We start from the raw sequence: 20,997 nt of genomic DNA, 5'->3' as shown, positions 1-20,997 counted from the left end.
TGTTTTGAAAGTATGATCATCTAGTATAATCATCCAGTCCCCGTGGTCAAACCCATGCATCAAAACAATGAAATTTAAAAAGAGACTTCCCTGGCAGTCCAGTGGTGAAGACTTCGCCTTCCAGTGCAGGGGGTGCGGGTTGGATCCCTTGTCGGGGACCAAGATCCCACATGCCTCGCGGCCAAAAATACCAAAACATAAAACAGAAGGAATACTGTAACAAGACTTTTTAAATGGTGCACATCAAAAAAATAAAATACACCCATGCATCAGGGCCCCTCCGCACGGGGGAAGAGGAGAGCCCAACTGCTGCGTGACAGTCATGAAACTCAGCTGCACAGGGACCTTACCACACCGCGCACAGGCTGGTTCACGGGACCTTCTTATCCTCTTAGGGGCCTCTCTGTTGTCATTAACACAGGCTGCAGGGACCAAAAGTTCCCCTCGGCCCTTCTGAAAATGTTCGGTAATGTTAGTGCAGGAAGGTATTTCACACTTTCTGCATTTCTGCCCTGCAGGGCAGCAGTTGTTGCTGTTGGGAGTCATTGTGCTAATTCTCTTAGGTCATTTTTCCCTTTAGTTGTTCTGATTAGCTCCAAGCACTACATGGTTACACACTTGTCTAACTGGAAAATGCACAGCCCCAATTCTGTGCAGGGAAGACGCAAAGCAGAGTGTGATACATCCTTCTGGAGCATCAAGTTTATTAACTAGAATTGGAAGAACCAAGGAGTTCTTGGAACAAGAACTATCCGCCCCCTCCCCCACCAACATGGAAGACAGAAGACTGGGGGAGGGGAGACGTGCCACAGGAATGACACTCCAGTCTCTGAAGTTTCACCCAGGTGAGGGTTGAGGGGCGGACCTGCAGCCACCGTGGCCTCTCAGTCGCCCTGGCTGCTCTGGACCATCCTCTGAGCTGGCCAGGGTCTTGGATACGATGCTTCTGAAAGCCGTGCAGAGAACACAGTCACCTTCCACTGGACCGGGTCCCAGGGAGCGCGGCGGCCTGACCTTCCTGCCTCGGTCACCCATGGGGTTCAGATGGGCTCACTTTATTACGACGCCTCTTGCTGGGCAGCTGGCAACAACCACCAAGATGCCTTTTTAAAAAGTTCCAGACTGTCCCAGCCACCCCTTGCTTTTTCTGGCTGTGGCCAAAGGGAATGGATGAGGACATACTCTCAGGCTGTGCAGCGTGGGAGGACCTTCCAGTGTTGGACACATGCAGGGGGCAGCTGGTTCCCGCTGGGGCTCCAGTCCTGCTGCTGGTGCAGGGGTATGCTCCAGGGCCACACTGGTGGGCTGGGCTGGGGGTGGCAGTCCTTGAGTCCAGGCTGGGTGGGGGACAGGCAGGCTCACTGGTCTTCTGCCCTGCCTGCTGGTCTTCCTGCTCTTGCATATTTTCTCCCTGGTGGAGCCGCCTGGTTTCCAGGGTGGACAACTCAGGGCTTGGAAAAGGCTCGAGTTCATTGCCACTGAGGTCCCCGGAGGAGAAGGGCCCTGCAGCTATGATGGAGGACCCCACCATTGGTTTCTTGGAGCTCACACTGCCTTCTCCTCCGTCCTGGATCTCGTCCCACATCGAGTCCAGAATCCTCCTCACTGTCACCTCCAGGTCCTCTTCACAGGGTGGCTGGAGTGGCTTCTTCTGGCCCATATTCACCCATGGGTGCTTCATGAGGTCAGGTAAGGTGCCTCTGTCACTGGGCTTGAGGGAGATCATTTTTTGTAATAAACTCCTTATCTCCACAGACAGGTAATTTGGAATGGGATATTGCCCTTTTAAGATTTGCTTCCGCAGCTCCTGCACGTCTTTTCCCACAAAGGGACTGGACCCAGTTACCATGTTGTAGAACACTACTCCCAGGCTCCACACGTCCGCCTCAGGGCCGCTGTACCTCTGCCCCAGCAAGAGTTCCGGGGCAGCATACGCGACTGTGCCGCAGAACGTGTCCAGTTTCCTGCTGTCATCACACTTGTTGCTGAAGCCAAAGTCTGTGAGTTTTATATTCATGTTGGCATCAAAGAGGAGGTTCGGTGGCTTCAGGTCCCGGTGCACGATGCCCCTCTGGTGGCAGTGTTGCAGAGCAGAGACCAGCTGCTGGAACGGGCCTCGGGCCTGTGCCTCTGTCATACGGCCATGTATGTTCAAGTAGGTGTACATGTCCCCACCACTGAGGTACTCCATTATTAAGAACATTGTCTCCTCCGTGTCAATCACCCCCAGCAGTTTTACAATATTGGGGTGATTCAGAGCCTTCATACTGTGCACTTCCCGGAAAAGTCGCTGCTGGAAAGTTGAGAAGCTCCGACGCCTCTTTTTAATGACCTTTACAGCCACCTGTCTCCCGGTCAGAATGTGCCGGGCCAGCTTCACTTTAGCAAAGCTGCCTTCGCCAATGGTGTGGAGGATCTCATAATCATCAATATGAGCCTCCTTGTCAGCACAGTTGGCTGTGAGGCCCTGCATACTTGTGACCTAACTACACTGACTGACAGCACTAACTAGCAATGCTAACTATCCTAACTAACAACGCTAACTATGCTAACTGTGCCAACAGCGCTAACTACTACTAACTACACTAACTATGCTAATAAAGTATTAACTATACCAACTATGCTAACTATACCAACAATACTGACTATGCGAACTGTACTAATCTAGCAATACTAACTAAAATTAAGATAAAAATGAGAAAAAGAAGAAAGGAAGAAAGCAAAGCAGAAGAAATGGAAAAGAAACACCAAAAAATTGAGAAGAAAAAATTTAAAACTCTAAGAAATGATACAGAGAGAAAAATAAAGAAAAATGAGAAAAAGGCAAAGAAGAGAGAAAAATAAAAAGGAGTAAAGAGAAAAAAAAATCAACAAAATGGCAGAAACAAGGAAAAAACAAGGTAACTGTGGGTCCAAGGCCGTCAGGTCACCAAAAGCAGCTTCCTGGGCTCTAAGGACCAAAAACCTGGTCCCAGCTGGGCTCCTATAGGGCTTCTGTGAAGTTCATAACAGTGGTGCACTGTGAGGTCAGAGCAAGAAATGGACCCATCAAAGCTGGGGATAAGCCACAGTGGTTTTCTCACTTTTTGAGTTCAAGGCCCCTTTACACTTAGGAAAAAGGATCCCAAAGAAATTTTTCTTTACTTGTGTTATTAGATATTGGTATTCACTTTGTTATAAATTAAAATCTGTAGGATACTTCAGTGGCCTTTTTATTTCTAGTTTGAAAATGTGTAATAATTTTAAAGACCTCGTAATGTCTACACTTGAAATATTCAATTCCTTTTCCTTAAATTCTGGTCTCAAAATAATGTTACAACTTAACTGACTTCACAATACTATACAAAATGTTCTGTTGCATAAGACCCGATAAAGTACGTTATGAAAGTCTATGAAGCTGAGAGAAGAATTGCCGGGAAGGTCATGAGCAGATTTCTCATCAAGAGCCTCAGAGGCCAGATGGCATGGCTCAATGTACTTGAAGTGTTGAAGGAAAGAAACCGTCAACCAAGTATCCTATATCTAGCAAAACTTTCCAAAAGTTGTAAAGAAAGCATATCTATTTCTAAATATATTTCCCAATTTCTTTTGCTTGTTTTCTGACCTTTGTAGTGCATTTTGCCATGAGGAAAATTTTAATTCTTATATAATTAAATGTATCCTTTTTTCTTTGTATCTTAGAAAGGTGTTCCTCATGAATAATTTATTTCAAGTCTCCCAGGTTCCTGATACTTTTACAGTTTCATTATATTTTTACTTTTAACTAGTTGCTACATCTAGAATTTGTTAATGATAGCCATATTTTCCCACTTTTGTTGAATAGTTTTGCTACTGATCCAAAATGTCAATTTTACTTTAATCTCAATTCCCTTATGCTCTTGCATCTAATTTCAAGATGCTTCCTATTCCACTGGTTGTTTTGTCTATCTGAAACAAAATACTACCTTAATAATAATGTAATTATAATATAATAAATGTTATTAGTAAACATATCATATATAATAAATAGCATAATATAAAATAACAAAATATAATTTACCATATAACAAGGTCAAAAGAGAACAAAACTATACAATCACTTGAAATATCCCCCAAGGATATTTTATAAAATTCAATATTCATTTCTAATTTAAAAGAAATAGTAAAATAGGGATTGATGAATGCTTCCACAGTAAGAAGAAATTATAGGTCTAAAAGAGAAAGAGGTAAATGCTAAGCTTTAGTAACACTGGCAATAAATGCAGGACAAGATGAAGATGCCTGATATAATGTTAAAGAAAAACTATTACGTAACATTGTCTTTGCAGGACTGATGAGTTCAGTGAAAAGAGAATCTCATAGAAAAGAGTATCTCGTTCTTCTTAATGTCTGTACACTTGTCCATTGCATGAACATAACAGCTTATTTAACCAATATGTTACTGATCTGCATCTGGATTTCTAGGTTTTCATGGAATTTTATTGGCACAATTGTTATAAACTCTAGGACTTCCTCTTATGTTTATATCTTTTGAAAGAAACAATATCTCCACCGATGATTTATCTGGGCTGGCTGCTAGCAGACTAAGGCTACTTCTCAGCTCTTCCCTTTACATTCCTAGTCAATATGAAAACGGAATGCAAGAAGGTCTTCTGTTTAGAGACTGTAAAGATAGGTCTTGGTGATAAAGTCTTGGTGGTAAAGGCTAAAAGTATCAACCTAGAATAAGTGTTTTTCCAGCTGTAATTATGTGTGAATCCCTTGGCTTGATTCTGTACAGGATGTAAGACAAGACTGTAGGATGTGCCCTCAAAGTGCTTCCAGTAAGATGAGCTAAGTCAAGTATGGTGGCATATCTAATTCAAGACAAAATATAATGGCTCTTTTCCTCTCATAGTAAAACTTCGTAGAGTGAATGCAGAAGTCACTGTAGGCTCTTAATTAAAGGAACTGAATAAATCTTGTATTGGAAGGTGATTATTCTGGTCTCCTTGTGGAGATGAATTGGAAATTGTCTACAGGAAGGAAAATTAGCTTAACCAAAGTTAAACTCATAAATAATTGAGCATTAATTAAATATCTGTGGCCTATGTTTCTCCTTGATCATAATTTCTCCCAATTTATACACCTCTTTGGTACCCGATTAATCATTGTCATAGATGCAATTAACAATGATTATTACTGTGTATTAGGTTTTGCCTGGGCCGTGAAGAAACCATCCTAAATTATGAGCTATGATTGTCACTTGATTTTCTCACAAAGAACAATCAGAACTCCTGGTCTTAAGTGGCTTGGAAAGTGAAAGTAAGAAGTCTCTTAGATATTATTAGAGGACCCCACAGAGCCCTTTGGTGAAAGTTTGGAAAACATTGGGCTTCTTAAAATTAATTCTTGTAGTGTGTTACAAAAGATGATTGAACCAAAAGGATAGCGATGTTTCTGGTCCTGTTGTTAGCGTTCTCCATGGAAACATCGCGGAAGCTTGTGGACTCAATTTCCTTCCCCATGTGTGAATGTCACTGAAAATATCCAACTCCATTCTATCCCCATATAACTTCAGAAAGTAAGCAAAATGAAGACTCAAAAGTCATTTCAAATAATGAAATGAAAATATAATGTAGAATGGAACTGGGAAAATACCTGGTTTAAATTCTGGAAAGTACTAACTATACAATTCTGGATAAGTTGCTTCATCTTTTTTTTTAGATGTTGGGGGTAGGAGTTTATTAATTAATTAATTTATTTTTGCTCTGTTGGGTCTTCGTTTCTGTGCGAGGGCTTTCTCTAGTTGTAGCAAGTGGGGACCACTCTTCATCGTGGTGCACAGGCCTCTCACAATCGTGGCCTTTCTTGTTGCGGAGCACAGGCTCCAGACGCGCAGGCTCAGTAGTTGTGGCTCACGGGCCTAGTTGTTCCGCGGCTTGTGGGATCTTCCCAGGCCAGTACACTAACCCGTGTCCCCTGCATTAGCAGGCAGATTCTGAACCACTGCACCACCAGGGAAGCCCTGCTTCATCTTGTTTAGTCTAATTTAATGCGGATCTCACGGAATGTTATGATGATTAATTTAATATTTTTGTATAACGTACAGTGTTATGTAATTTCTTCTTGTTCCTCTTGAGTAAATTCATATCTTTAAGCAACTCACTTTAAAAAATAGTTACTTGCTTAAAGTACTCTTACCTTCTATCGTCAGCTGAATTGTGTCCTGCTCAAGTTAATATGTGGAAGTCTTAACCCCCAATACCTCCTAATATGATTGTATTTGGAGATAAGGCCCTTAAATATTAAATAGGTAATTGAGGTCAAATGAGGTCAAATGTGTGGGCTCTAGTCCAATATGACTGGTGTCCTTATAAAAAGAAAATATTAGGACACAGACATGCACAGAGAGAAGAAAGTGATTATTAGTAACCACGATGATGTCCTGAATGCATGGAACACGTCACCATTTGCCAACCACCGTCTCAAGTCAGCAGAAACTACAGAAATTAAGAGCTCTCCGCAGAAATTCACACACCCGTGCACCTGGGAAGGGACCACAGGCAGACGTTCACTCAGCCTTTCATGTGTCCCTCATGGAGTGCACGTTCTCTCCTGGGCTGGGCGAGCACAGACACTTATCGAAAGTTTTACTACTTTTAAAATGCGTTGGTACAACCATGTCTCACTTTTGTTTGGATCAGTCAACAAACGCTTTTTGGAAACCCCAACTTCTCCACACCTCCTACCTTTCGGGCCGCCCTAGTCTCGAAGCTCCCACCCCTGCTCCTCAGGCCGCGTCCCCATGGGAGGCGGAGCTGCGTGCGGACGCACGGCGAGCGCGCAGAGGAGCTCGAGCCCCGCCTCCAAGGGGCTCCCTGCTGGTTTGCACTGTATCCCGGAGCGCGGAGGGCAGTGAGGCTGGCGCCAACAGCCGGTGATGCGACGGCGCGGGAGTGCGGTATGGAGGGGCCGGCCTAGCTGGGGCCCGTGGCCCTATGCCTTCTGGGTGCGACGTGGATCCTTCGCACGCTGCGGGGCCGCAGCCGCAGGGCGGTGGGCGCCCGAGGGGCTGGGAGGCGAGCCGGGGTCCCCAGGCGGGTGTGGGCATTGTGTCCACAGCCAGCGTCCCCGAGGCCGCGCTCAGGCCATGATCATTCGGTGAAGCTGCGTCGGGACAGCGCGGCCGACCTCTTCTCGCGCTATGAGGGCCTGTGCACGCTGCAGGACTCCAAGCCTCTGCCCGTTGTGCACGCTTCCCTATGGGAGGGCCTGCTGGATTTAACACCGACCGCCTCCGCGGGGTCGACTGGGCGCCGCTTTTGAGTACCCTCTGCCCCTGATCTGTATCCAGAGCTTCTGCCAGCCATGGCTTGGCGAGACAGGTTTGTACTTCCCACTTCCAGGGGCTCTCGTTTGGGCTCCGCGAAGCGGGGTTTTAGATGGTGCAAGGTGGAGGGTGGGCACTCGAACCGGTGTCCAGTGCCCGGGTGTGCGTGCACTAGACGGGGCGTGCGGCCTAGGACTCCTGCCAGCTCGGTGACCCTGCCCGAGTGCCTTAAGGCTTCTAGGTCTCAGTGTTCTCATCTGTAGCATGGGCTTAACAGGACCCACTCTCTGTGGCGGTTACAAGGACTCACTCTGTTAATGCTGGTAGACTCTACAATGTAGAACACATAGCACAGTTTGGAGCATCGTTCATTGTTGCACAGATCTTACCTGGTCTGTTGAATGACTTTGCCTGGTACACACCAAAGCGATTAGGAAATAGATATATCCCCGCTTCATTTCCTTTCCATTAAAACAGGGCTCAGGAAAACAATAATCTTTTTTCAGTAGTCGTATCATGTAGTGGAAAGAGCAACGGTGTGAAGGCAGCTTAGGGCTTGAATTCCAGGGCTTATGCTCTCTGTGGCCTGGGCAGGTTTCTTTTGCACTACAATCCCCACACTTCTAAAATGAGATTAAAAACCACTCTTTCTGTGGGTTCTTAGAATTAATTAATTAATTAAGCAGGTTATGTGTGTAAAGTATCCTGGCACTTGAAAGAGCTGTCAGAACCAAGGGCTGCTGGAGACGATGCTTCTGCCCTAGGTAACCTCCCCTTCTACTGGGCAGCAGGTAAACACAAGGACAGTAGTTAGTGCTCTGGAAGGAGTGAGTTCTGGTGTTACAGAGCACAGAATCTTTTTGTTTTTTAATTTAATTTGTATTTTATATTGGAGGATAGTTGGTTTACAATATTGTGTTAGTTTTAGGTGTACAGCAAAGTGATTCAGTTATACATATATCCATTCTTTTTCAGAGTCTTTTCCCATGCAGGTTATTACAGGATATGGAGTAGAGTTCCCTGTGCTATGCAGTAGGTCCTTGTTGATTACCTGCTTTATATATAGCCGTGTGTATATGTTAATCCCAAACTCCTAATTTATCCCTCCCCCCCACCTTTCCCCATTGCAGAGCACAGAGTCTTAAAAGGGAAAGTTCAGGGTAGGCTTCTTGCCCTCCTTTCTAAGGATAATAGAATCTCCTGGTGTGGCAGCAGGGAGCAGTGTGTCAAAGGTTGAGAAATATAAGAAAATATGGCAAAACTAATGTACAGGACTGGAACTCAGGGTTTTGGAAAGAAATTAGAGTTGATACTGGAAACCTAGTGGGGACAAACAGAAAGGGGCATTGTTTGTCCTGTCAGAACTTTGGATGTTTATCCTGAAGGCTGTGGGAAACCCTAAAGAACAATGAGATGGACTTCTGGTTTAGAGGCTCACTCAGACCTCCATGTGGAAGGCAGTTGATTGTGTGCAGCATGAATTGTAATCTAAAGGTCCCACTTAAGTTATAAAATGTTGGACTGGATTTTGGAGATCTGAGACAGAATGAGTGGGGTCTGGTGACCAGTTAGAAAAGGGAGGGCAGCAAGCGTGGGTGACAGTTTACAGCTGCATCATTTTGTGAGATACAGAGCACAGTAGGAAGGGATTGGGGGTGGCAAGAGGATCTTCATCTTCAGTGCTTTATAAGGGCCTGGTAGATGGGTCTGGGCCCAAGGTTCAGATTTGGGCTTTTTGGGAGGACAGGTGTTTGAAGGCCTGGGAGATACTTAGGTTACCCACAAGATGATACCAAGAATCATAGGTCTGAGACTTTTTTTTTTTTTTTTTTTTTTGCGGTGCGCGGGCCTCTCACTGCTGTGACCTCTCCTGTTGCGGAGCACAGGCTCTGGACACGCAGGTTCAGCGGCCACCTGCAGTATTTAAAGTGCCCAGCAGGTGTCAAGCTTGAGTGTCTTTTCACAGATGCTCTCTGCAGTTAATGCGCCTCATATTTCAACTCTGCATAGCCTCATCTTTCTAGATTGTACTTCAGGGTTATCATGAAGCCGTCACTTCGATATAACTTTTTGCCTCCATAGGAACCTCTGTGCATAAAGGTTATGGTCCTTTATCTCATGTGATTGAAATTTTGAGTTTATGTATCCCCCTCCTTAATGAATGCTTTAAGGGCAGGAGTTGTTTCTAATCCTTAGCACAGAGCAGACGCTTTTTTAAAAAAATTTAGATGCTTTTTCATTATGATAAAATATATGGTTTAAATCACTCATTTTACAATAATTTTGGTTTAGGTTGTGACAGAAATAAAGTTTACAGAAGTCGTGTTCCTGTGATAAGAAATAAAGATGTGATCTTCTAGTTGTGTAAAGCTCTTAAACGCTGTGTAAGTGCGTCGGTGCGCTAAGGAACCTGGAGCTAAATGGGCTAGTTGTGAGAGAGAGAGACTTAACTATGTTAAGTCTGCTCTCCTTGGGTGAGGATAACTTTCTTCTAGAATTCCTTATCCAACCATAGGGTTTAGAGTCCTTCATTTGCAGAATGTCTCCTGGAATCCTCTGCTTTCTACAATAGGGTTTCAGGACAGATTGGGAGTTTGTGGGTATAATATATCTTCTTCTTTTTAAATTGCAGCCTCCCTTTTAATATACTTTGGAACTGCTTGGGATGTGTCTATATGAACTGAGTACTATTGCATCTGTTAGAGTCCTTACAATATTTTGCCTTATTTTCTGTGACAATTTTCCATGGTTTCTTTGGGTTTAAGGTATATTAAAAGGGAGACTGCTATTCTGGGACTCCCCTGGTTATGCAGTGGTTAAGAATCTGCCTGCCAAGGCAGGGGACATGGGTTTGAGTCCTGGTCCGGGAAGATCCCACATGCCGCAAAGCAGCTAAGCCCATGTGCCACAACTACTGAGCCTGCAGGCCACAACAAATGAAGCCCGCACGCCTAGAGCCAGTGCTCCACAACAAGCGCAACAAGAGAATCCACCACAACGAGAAGCCCGTGTACTGCAACAAGGAGTAGCCCCCACTTGCTGCAACTAGGGAAAGCCCGCATGTAGAAAAGAAGACCCAATGAGACAAAATTAATTAATTAAATAATTATTTTTAAAAAGTACTATATCCTTCTGTACAATTTCTCTGGGAAGAACAGAGAGATGGCGTGGGAGAGTGAGAAAGACCAATATTTAGTGCACATCTCGCATGCAGGTGCTCTGCTGGCTCAGATAGATTTATCCCCACGTTACAAAGGAGGAAATAAGTTCAGAGTGGTTTAGTAATTTTCCCAAAGCCAAACAGCTCTTCAGTGGCAGGACCAAGTTATGAACCAAGTCTGTTACCTTCAAAGCCTAAGTCCTCATCACAACAAAACTCAACTAATATCTACATTTATCCAATTACATTGCACCCTGGGGAGTTCTTGGCCCAATCCTGAATAAGAGTGAGAAAGAAAGAAAAAGCATTGTTCCTACAGTCAACCGAAATTTTTGGAGCAGCCGCTAGATGCCTGGCCCATTTGGAGGTTCAGCAGTGATCAAGACAGGAAGTGTCCTGCTTTCATGAACCAGGTAGTGGGGAGGAGAGGCGGGTGCAACTTGGGTGAGGGATTTCACATTGCTGGACCTCTGTTTGCCCATCTGGAAAATGGGATAGGTGTTCCTCATTTTCTGGGATTGTCCAGCCCTCACATTCTCTGATTCCATAAGAAGCATTTCTTTTCCTGTTTCTGTAAAATTCATTCAGGCCATGAGCTGTGATGAATGTTGTTAGCTCCTCCCCAAATCACTCTGTTCCCACCCTTTTCCTGTGATCAGGTCTTTCCCGAAACATGACTCACAATCAGTCGAGTCACAGAACCTAAGGGGCACCCTGCAGAAAAATTCCAACCCTGGCTTCTCAGCAGCTCTGCAGCCTACCTGCCAGGTAAACTTAACTCACCTGGCACAAGGTGGCCATCCCTGGTTTCACATCAACATGACCACAGGCACAAACGTCCTTGTTTTTCCATTTTGTCTTTAAGTTACTCGTTGAAACAACTGCACAAATATGACTAGGATATAAAAGCAGGCATCTTCTGGCCCCAGTGCCTACTAATAAATGATTTTCTGCCACTTGAATGATAAAGATAGAACATTTCAACACTGCCGCCCTTACTATTTGTCATTTTTGTTGATATTTCTATTGAATACATCTTTCACTATTTTAACAATGGAACATTTATTTACGTTGTTCCAGACCCAGCCTTTAGTGGTAAAGGTTTTGTTGTTATACTTCCATTGGGTTTCCTTTAAAAATTATTATCCTATCTAACTGGATTAAGTCAATTCTATAGGCATTTATCTTAGGATATTGCTGAAATTAATACCTAGAGGGCAGGTGTACAAGGTGATTGGACTTCAGAACCTCTATTAGCACAATTAAGTATAAATATTACCTATATGTAAACCAAGGTACATGCCGAGTGAGACTCTCTGACTCTTTTTCACTGTCTGCCCCTCAAGTCTGTGACAAACGGAATATTTCTTGCCATCTCAGTAAACAAAGGACGTCACAGTCATCAGCACTTGCAGCCCTCCAATGTGAGCTGGCGGGCCCTGAGGAACTCAGGATATGCAAATACAGAATACTGGCCCCAGAGAGCTGAGGTGCATATCAAAGGAAGGATTTCAGTGAGCCCAGACTCTGACATCTTCCCATGCAAAGAAAAGCGCTGCATTCCTCACCTTGGGAGAGCTGGTTTTCCTTAGTTAACAATCACCTTTGGATGTTCCCCATTACCTGCGCCAGACAGCCGCCCTGCCCGCTCCCTCCGCTACTTTAGCTCAGGGAGAAAGGAGCGCAGAGGGGCTCGGCTAAATAAGGGGCCCGCGAGCCTCGGGAGGAGTTTTCGGCCGCAGCCGGACCCTGCACCTCCCTTGCCCTGTTTCCCCTCGGGACGCTCAGGCCGAGCTCCTCCCCACGTTCCTGAGGCCCCAGGAGCCAGGCCGAGGGCAGGGGCGAGAAGAGGGACCAAAGTTCCCCGGGACCAGACGCTGGGGGCCGCTCTTTCTGCACAGCAGCAGCGGGTGGTAGCGAGCCCCTGCCCCTCAGAAACTGGTCTTGCGCGGCAGCCCGGGCACTGGACCAGGCGGAGGGTCGGCACCCACTTATCTGGCCCGATGTCCCCACCACTGTCGCGGCTTCGTCCGCCGGGGCCCCTCCAGAGCCGGCAGCCTCAGTGAGGCCGCTCTCCCCTCGGGCTCCGGGGCAGATCTGTGACGGCGGAGGGAAGAGACCCCGAGCCTGGAGTTCCAGCTCTGCGGAAACGAGGGCTCCGTTCTAGGCGCAGGGGGTGGGGCCGCTCTGCCCTGAGGCCTTCTGGGAGGAAGAGGGGCGCCTGGGGCAGGAGCCGCCAGGAGCGCAGGGCCTTGTCGGGGTTCCTGGAGGGTCGGCCCGCCCTGGGGCCCCGCCCACTGTGGCCGCAACCCAGGCCTTTTTCCTGGAATCCTACACAAAAATGTTAGAAAGATACACAATCTATAGTAAATATTCACAAGTGATTGTTGCTGCTGTGCTTACTATCCTATTATAGGTGTAAAATCCATAAAACACTTTAAGTTCAAAGTTAAATATGAATTTTTACCTTTCTAATTATGTCTCTGCTCTTCACAATTGTCCTCAATGAATCAGAGACTGTGACATCACTAGTTTAAATTGAGCTTGTTAAAAAAATAAAACTCAGGCCCACCGAACCTACTGAAACACAATCTGCACTTTTACAATCTCTCCAGTGTACTTCTATACCCATGAATAGTTGAAAGGTATATTTCTACCTCGACATGTCTTCTCTGTCTGAGAAATACACACATTTTATCCACTTTGATATAAATAAAAGACTCAAAATGCATATGCCTCTTTTGAAACCATCATTTTATCATTTCTTTTCCTGATAAGTATAGTCTGTATGTTGGTTTTGTGGCTCACATGCCATACTCTTTTCTTGTACTTAGAAATAAGGTAGAGAAAGTTACTTTGTAGAAAAAGAATATATATATATTAGTGAATAATTGAAGACACTCTTCTAAATCAAAACCAGTTCTCTTAACTTGATGTTTTCTTCTTGGGTCACATTATGAACTCTTTCCGTGGCCACAGGGCATGTGTACTTTTAATTTCAAGGACTGCTGATATTCCAGGATGTGGCCATCGATTTCTCTCAAGAGGAGTGAGAAAGCCTGGACCAAGATCAGTGGGAATTGTACAGGGATGTGATGTGAGAGAAGTATAGGAACCTGCTCTCCTTGAGTGAGGATACCGTCCTTCCAGAATTCCTTATCCAACCAGAGGGTTTAGAGTCCTTCATTGGCAGAATGTCTCCTGGAAACTTCTGCTTTCTACAATAGGGTTTCAGATTGCAACGTTTCAGGACAGATTGGGAGTTTGTGGGTATAATTTATCTTTGTCTTTTTAAATTGCAGCCTCCCTTTTAATATACTTTGCAACTGCTTGGGATGTGTCTATATGAACTGTGTACTATTGCTTCTGTTAGAGTCCTTACAATATTTTATTGTCTTATTTTCTTTAACAATTTTCCTTGGATTCTTTGGACTTAAGGTATATTGAAAAGGAGACTGCGATTCTGGGACTTCCTTGGTCTTGCAGTTGTTAAGAATTCGTCTGCCAATGCAGGGCACACGGGTTCGATCGCCGGTCCAGGAAGATCCCACGTGCCACCGAGCTACTAAGCCAGTGGGCCGCAACTACTGAGCCTGAGTGCCACAACTACTGAAGCTGGTGTGCCTTGAGCCCGTGCGCCATTTATTTTTTGGAGAGTAAAACCACCTCTGAGTGATTAAAATTTAGACCAACTAGTCAGAATGCTTTATCACCTTTTCTTCTAAAACACTGATCAACGGAACAAGTTGTACTAGGGATAACAGTGGAATTTTATTCTGGAGTTCTTATTGGCAATATGGTTTATGACCTTGATGCTGGATCACGACATTTCAATGGTATAACTGCTGTTAATTGTTTGTTTGTTCAACGATTAACGTCTTGCATGATCTGAGTTCACACTGGAATCATCCTTGTTGGTTTCTGTCTATTGCAGATTTCTTCCAGTATGAAAGGACAAGAGCAATTCGGCTTACTTTACAAAATGTCTTCAAACTAAATGATGATATAATCTACATCCAATTAATTTATACATACCCTACTGTAGAACAGGGTTTGTTATGGTGGCAGAGCCCGGTAATTATGTAAAACAGAAACCTTTATCTGCACTGGTTCAAGTCCTCTTCTTAAGAATATGTTTATAATCAACATTCTTTCACAAATTACCCAATGTAATTCACCATAACATTCCTCATATTAACTAAATGGAAAAACCTAGGCTATATACAAATCCAGAAAGGGCCAAAAATCATCAGTCCCCATGGATTATTACAACCCATTGCTGAGGTATTCAAATTACTTATTAAGGAACCACTATGTCCATCAACATCATCTATTTATATATTATTGCCCCCAATGCTAGCCTTAACCCTGGCTCTCACAACATGAATTCCTCTTCCCATATCTTATCCACTAGTTAATATAAATGTAGGCATATTATTTATATTAGTCATATCACACCTAGCCATTTATTCCATCCTCAGATCTGGATGAGCTTCACATTCAAAATACTCACTGGAGCTCTAGGGACAATAGCACAGACAATCTCATACAAAGTAATGTAGCAGTTATCCTATTCTCAGTCTTTCTGATAAATGGATCATTTACACTTTCAACAGTAATTATTACACAAGAACACCTATGACTAATTTTCTCCTGACCCCTACCCAGAATTTGATTATCTCCGCAGTAGCAGAAATCCAATGAAGCCCCACTTGAGTTAACAGAAGTAGAATCAAAACCTGTATATGTCTTCAGTGTAGAAAATGTAGCAGGCCCATTCACGCTGTCCTTCCTAGAGAATATGTCAATTTCCTTATAATAAACATTTCCACAACAATCCATTTTTAGGTGCATTTGACAATCCCTAGGTGCCAGAACTATAGATTCTTTCATTTTGTGAATATAGTTTTTTTCAAAAATAATTTTTATAGTTTTACTACCTTTAAACAAAATGTACTCCATTGCTGTGGAATATTCCTTCATAGGGGCGTGCATGGTTCATTTCTGCATCGCTTGTGCTGGCCTTCAGGTTCTTTCAGGTTTGGTTCCTGTGGCTGCAGAGTCCGTGTCCATGTGTCCTGGTGCAGGGCTGGTGGGTTTGTGTTCAGCTGGGAGGAGCACTGCGGATCTGTGTGCACGGACTTCGCTATCTGAGGCCCGATTGTCTCAAAAGTGGTTGCGTTCCCCCGCCGCGTACCAGGCTTTCCATTGCTCCACATCCTGCTGATATTTGATACTATGTCTTTCATGTCTGCCATTCTGGTAGGTGTATGCACAGTATTTTTCTTAGGGTTTTAATTCCTCAGGTGTTAGTGAAGTTGTGCCTCTTGTGGTATTCATGGACTATTTCCTGTTGTTTTTTAAAAAGTTTTAAAACTTGTGGTCCAATACACATAACATAAACTTTACTATCTTAACCATTTTTAAGTGCACATTTCAGGGTCAAGAAGTATTTCGCACTGTTGTGCAAATCGGACCACCCTCGTCCTCCAGAACTTTTTCATCTTGCAAAATTGAAACAGTCCCCATTAAACACTCACTCCCCATCGTCCCTCCCTCAGCGCCTAGAACTCAACATCCTACTTTCTGTCTCTATATTTCTGACTGCTCTAGGGACCTTGTATGAGTGGATCAAACACTTTCTTTTTTGTGTGTGTCTATCTTACATCACAGAGCATAATGCCCGCAAGGTTCATCCCTGCTGCAGCCTGTGTCAGAATTGCTTTCCTTTTTAGGTTGAATAACATCCCCTTGTATTGATGGACCATGCTTTTATTCTCCATTCATCCATTAGTGGACACATGCAATATCTACATTCATTTCTCCTGTCATAATATTTGTGGAATAACATCAGAAAGTCCTATGAATCAAAAGTCATTTGTGGGCATTCCTGGTGGCGCAGTGGTTGGGAGTCCGCCTGCTGGTGCAGAGGACACGGTTTCGTTCCCCGATCTGGGAAGATCCCACATGCCACGGAGTGGCTGGACTCGTGAGCCATGGCTGCTGAGCCTGCGTGTCCAGAGCCTGTGCTCCGCAACGGGAGAGGCCACGGCAATGAGAAGCCCGCGTACCGCAAAAAAAAAAGAGGCATTTGCCATTATTTTTTTTCTTAAACTTTTTATTGTGAAAAACATCAAAGCTAAGAAAAGGCAAAAATACATGTCAGCTTCACTTGTGTTCAGTATTTAATGCTTTACAGATTCACTTTATTCCCTGTGTGTGTGCTATGCGTGTGCATGTGCCTGTTTGCATACATATGCTATGCATGTGCATAGGTATGTGCACTTGCACACATTAATGTGTGTGCATGGGCATATGCATGCATGTGTGTTCATATGCTAGTGTGTGAATATATTTGTGCTGTGCACGTGCGTATGTTTGTGTGTGTGCTGTGCTTGCCTGAGTGCACACCTGTGTGTTTGCTGGAACCACTTGCAAGTTGGTTGCAGGCTGAACTGTGCCCCCGATATGTCCGCACGTACCTGCTCTAACAATCCTGTGTAGCCATGTAAAGGTCACAGATCTCAGGGATTTAAATGGATGGAGCAGGATGGCCTGACACAGAGTCTGTCTTCCAATGACTATCACTGTCTCAGTAACATCCTTCACATCTTCTTTAAGCCCCATTCAGGGTCCAGTTTAGATCCCCATTACATTCACTCACCTGCTCCAGTTCCCCTAAAGCTACAATGTCACAGTTGGAGAGCCCAGCCAAGGCTGGGGGTGCCCCTCCAGTTAGCCTGGCCTCCAGGCCCTGCAGTTGGCTCCTGTGTTCCCATCTCTCAGCCAGGCCCCGACTTGGATGGGGCCGCCACCTCTTTCCTCACAGGGTCCCATCGCCCAGTCAAGGGGGTTCATTCTCCCCAAACACAGTATCAGGAGTGGGGCAGTGACAGTGACAGTCCCCACTGGGTCTCCTTCATGTGAGACCCTGTGCTGTGGGAAGAGCAGGTGCCCTGCCCTCAGGAGTGGGGGGCTGTGGGGTGACCTGCGGCCCACGATGGGCAGGCGGGTCCCCGGGTGGGGCGAGCCAGTGTGCAAGGAGTTCCACGGTGGGTTCTCCTCTCCAATGGCTTCTGTGTCCCTACTTCTCCCCGTGCCTCCCCTCGAAGACAGCTCAGTGTCCATGCTGGCTGTCAGCCCCAGGGCATGAGGTCACCTGACCGGAAGCCATGGGAGCCATCAGCCACCGCCTCCTCTACACACACACACAGACGCACACGCTGCAGGGAAGCAGGACCTGAGTGCAGGGCTCTCAGCGGCCCTGAGCGCCCTGCCTGGAATCGGCCAGCGGAATGGACAGACCGGATCTCCCGGCCCGGAACATGCAGGACTGTCCTGCCTGGGCTTCCAGTGTGGCCACCTCCTTCTGGAAGCCTGGGAGGCTGGAATCAGGCCACTTGTTGTCTGTCCTTGCAGCAGACTGGGCTGCACTATAAGAAGAAGTTCGTGGCTCACCCGTGGATCCTGACCATCAGGTGGCCAGAGAAATTGGTAACATTTCTGTTTTGCCTGTTGAAATGATTAATGACAAAGATTTTGTTCAGTTTCCTGATGTGGGTGTCCAAAGATGATAGACCCATGTGTGTGATCTGTACCTCCTATGAGATCAGCCCTAAGCTAGTTTAAACATGATCAAGTTTTGTCTATGTGGTACATTTAGACCTCTGCATGTCCCGTCTACTGATTATGTTTAGAGCTAACCATGTGTTGTCTATGATAAGAACATTTCGACCTGACCATGTCTGTGCTAGGACTATAGGGACCTGGGTAGAGACCCGGCCTGGCCTCAGCACTGGGAAGCTCCATGCCTGCATCTGAAGGTCAGTGCTTAGATGTCCGGGGTCTGGAGCTGAGGTGGGCTTGTCTACATAACAGCTTCTCTTCTGAGTGTGGTGACCTGGTCCTCCCAAGGGTCAGTGCTATGGTCGGGGCCTTCGTCTTAATCCCTGCAAGGCTCACCTTCCCTGGGGCTCGTGGAGAATCCTCAGGAGGGCTACCTGGCAATAATTCCAATTCACCAGCATGTACATGGTGCATAGAGAGGCAGGTTTAGCTGGTGAATTGATTGCCGGATACCTCAGAGTGGGCAAAAGGCCGATGGGTAACAGCTGAGGCTGCTGCTGACCTCTCCTTCCAGTCTACTGTCCCTACTCAGCAGTGTCCAGAGCTGCCCCTTGGCTTTCAGCCCTGCTTCCCTGTGAGTTTTCTCAACATGTAGGTGAGACGAGAAAGGACTGAGCCTGCCAGCACCAAGGTCGTGTGTTCAACTCTAGCATGAAAGCTTTAAAAACAGTTAAAATCACACAGAACCAAAGGGAAAAGAGGAGTTCTCTGGGACAAGTGTGGTGAGAGGAGACCCACCTGACACTTTTTCCCATCCCAGGAGGTCCCAGGAACCCAGCTTGTTTCCACATTAGGGGAGCCACCAGCAGAGCCATGGTGTCCTGACCAAGGGGACGTGTGACCCCAGGTGCAGGGTCTGCGGAGGTGAGGTCACCCTGGGACTATGGACATGTGACCCAGGTGGAGGTGTCTGGGGAGGAGGGGTCACCTGTTGAGAGAGAAGGTGTGACTTTAGGTGCAGGGTCTGGGGAGGTGTGTCACCCTGGTGAGTGTGGATGTGTGACCCCAGGTATAGGGTGCGGGGACTGTGTGCGTCTTACCACATCTTCATGGGTCAGGATCACATGTACGGGGAGACTGCATATGTGCTCTTTGCCTGCACTGCGTCCTGTCCCCTTTGAGATTTCCAAACTGCATTAACGGTGTTGCCCTAGTTAACCTGTGGTTCCTTTACTTCTCTTAATCTGGTCACAATCATATGAGGTCAGTCATGTTTGAGCGTGTTGCTACTCTGTGTTCTGGTGAGTGACAACACTTGGTGGTATCCTATTAATATCATAGCATATCATATGACTAATCTATGGGGGTCACCACTGCCTGGGTCCCCCTAGACAGAGGTCAGCTGAGCACAGACTAGCGCCCCCCCCCCTAAGAATGGTCTCCCACATGCTCTGTGAGGGTACCGTGATGGCCCCTAAGGTAGGAGACTGTGTCTGGGCCTCCAACATCTGTGATGAAGAGGAGTCAAAATGGAATCTCAATTAACAAGACATAATTTTAAGAATTTATTTTAAGTGAAATAAAACACGTCACGTACCCTTTACCATCATCACCATTTTAAGTGCACGTTTCTGAGGCATCAGATCTATTCACTTTCTCGTGGAGCCATCACCACCACCCCTAGAACTTTTCATCTTGCAAAACCCAAATTCCACAACCATGAGAGTCTCCCTCTCCATTCCCTCCCGCTGCCCTGGCCCCCATATCCACTTCAGTCCCTGAGTTGTCGACTCCAGGGCACCCACTGGAGTGGAATCCTGCAGTGTTTGCTCACGGGTCATTTTGGAAGAGCTGACTTTCAGTCTGAAGCTCTGCCTGTTTGCATCTGAAGAATTTGCATTTAAGGAGAGGGTGTATGAGGAAGGGGGTGTATGAGGGACAAAGGTGTCCGGGGTGCAGATGAGCCAGGACCTGACCAGCTGCCTTTTGGGTCCTCTGGTCCCATCTCTTGGTCTGTGCCTCATCTGCATCATCACTGCCCCCACTGGCACCGCTGGGCTGTTGTTGTCTGAGTGAGATTCCCCTGGTGCCCTTGCTCTCCTCCCCTCCTCCTGCTGGTTGGGGTGGGAACTGCTTGCTCTGTGGTCTCTACTCCTGAGGCACGAAGGACCCTGTAGCATGGACCTGAAGAGTGTGGGGTGTGGTCCCAGGAGCATGGGGCCCACATAGGACACAACATCAGGGCGTGACAAGTGCTAGGGCTGCCTCATCACTGACAGAGAATGTTGCCAAGATCCTGCTTGGGAGGGCATGGTGGGTGGCGTGGCACCCTAGAGGCCCCATTCCTATCCTGGAGCTTGCAAAGTGCATCCCCATGGGCTCCAGATTCACTCCATATCTCAGCCATATCACTCTGTCCAGTCTTGAACTCACAAAAACGAGCTCCCTTGTCCACAACATAGGCCTGATCCTGTTGGTATTAGGATTCTTTAATTTAGGCGTCCTGGGATAGCAGCTCTTTTTAGGCCTGAGAAGGAACAGCTCAGGAGCGTACAACAATTTCAGATGAAACTAATATTCAACGACTATCTCTAACTACTCGGTTGTTGACTTCTATCAGTATTTATTCTCCTGGTTTTAGCTCCGATGTGGGGATTACAGAGAAGTCAACATTTAAATCTTCATTATCTGTGTATTTGTAGCTTCAGTATCATTACTGACCCATAGTTTTTTATGGTTTGAAAGAGTTATTCATTTCATGTATCATGTAGAGGATTTACAATGATGATAGGGCAATTAAGATTACAATAATGGCTAGTAAATTGTTCACATTTTCTCTACCTGTGCATCTGTTGTATGTATATGAGTTAGTTTAGATGTCAATATTAGTGAAATAATATAGAGGACTAGAGAACTTATTTTAAAAATCACTATTAATGTGTGATGATGAAAATGTAAAAGTTCTTCCATAATCGGTGAT

General features: G+C 45.7%; 1 pseudogene; it reads right to left on the bottom strand.

The window, feature by feature from the left end:
- Positions 1-684: 684 nt before the first annotated feature.
- LOC131765442 (serine/threonine-protein kinase MARK2 pseudogene) lies at positions 685-2,689 on the bottom strand (annotated as a pseudogene).
- Positions 2,690-20,997: the final 18,308 nt, after the last annotated feature.

This window comes from Kogia breviceps, chromosome 11 (assembly GCF_026419965.1).
Source record: "Kogia breviceps isolate mKogBre1 chromosome 11, mKogBre1 haplotype 1, whole genome shotgun sequence".
Lineage (NCBI taxonomy): Eukaryota > Metazoa > Chordata > Mammalia > Artiodactyla > Physeteridae > Kogia > Kogia breviceps.
This window is presented reverse-complemented; position numbering and strand designations above follow the sequence as displayed.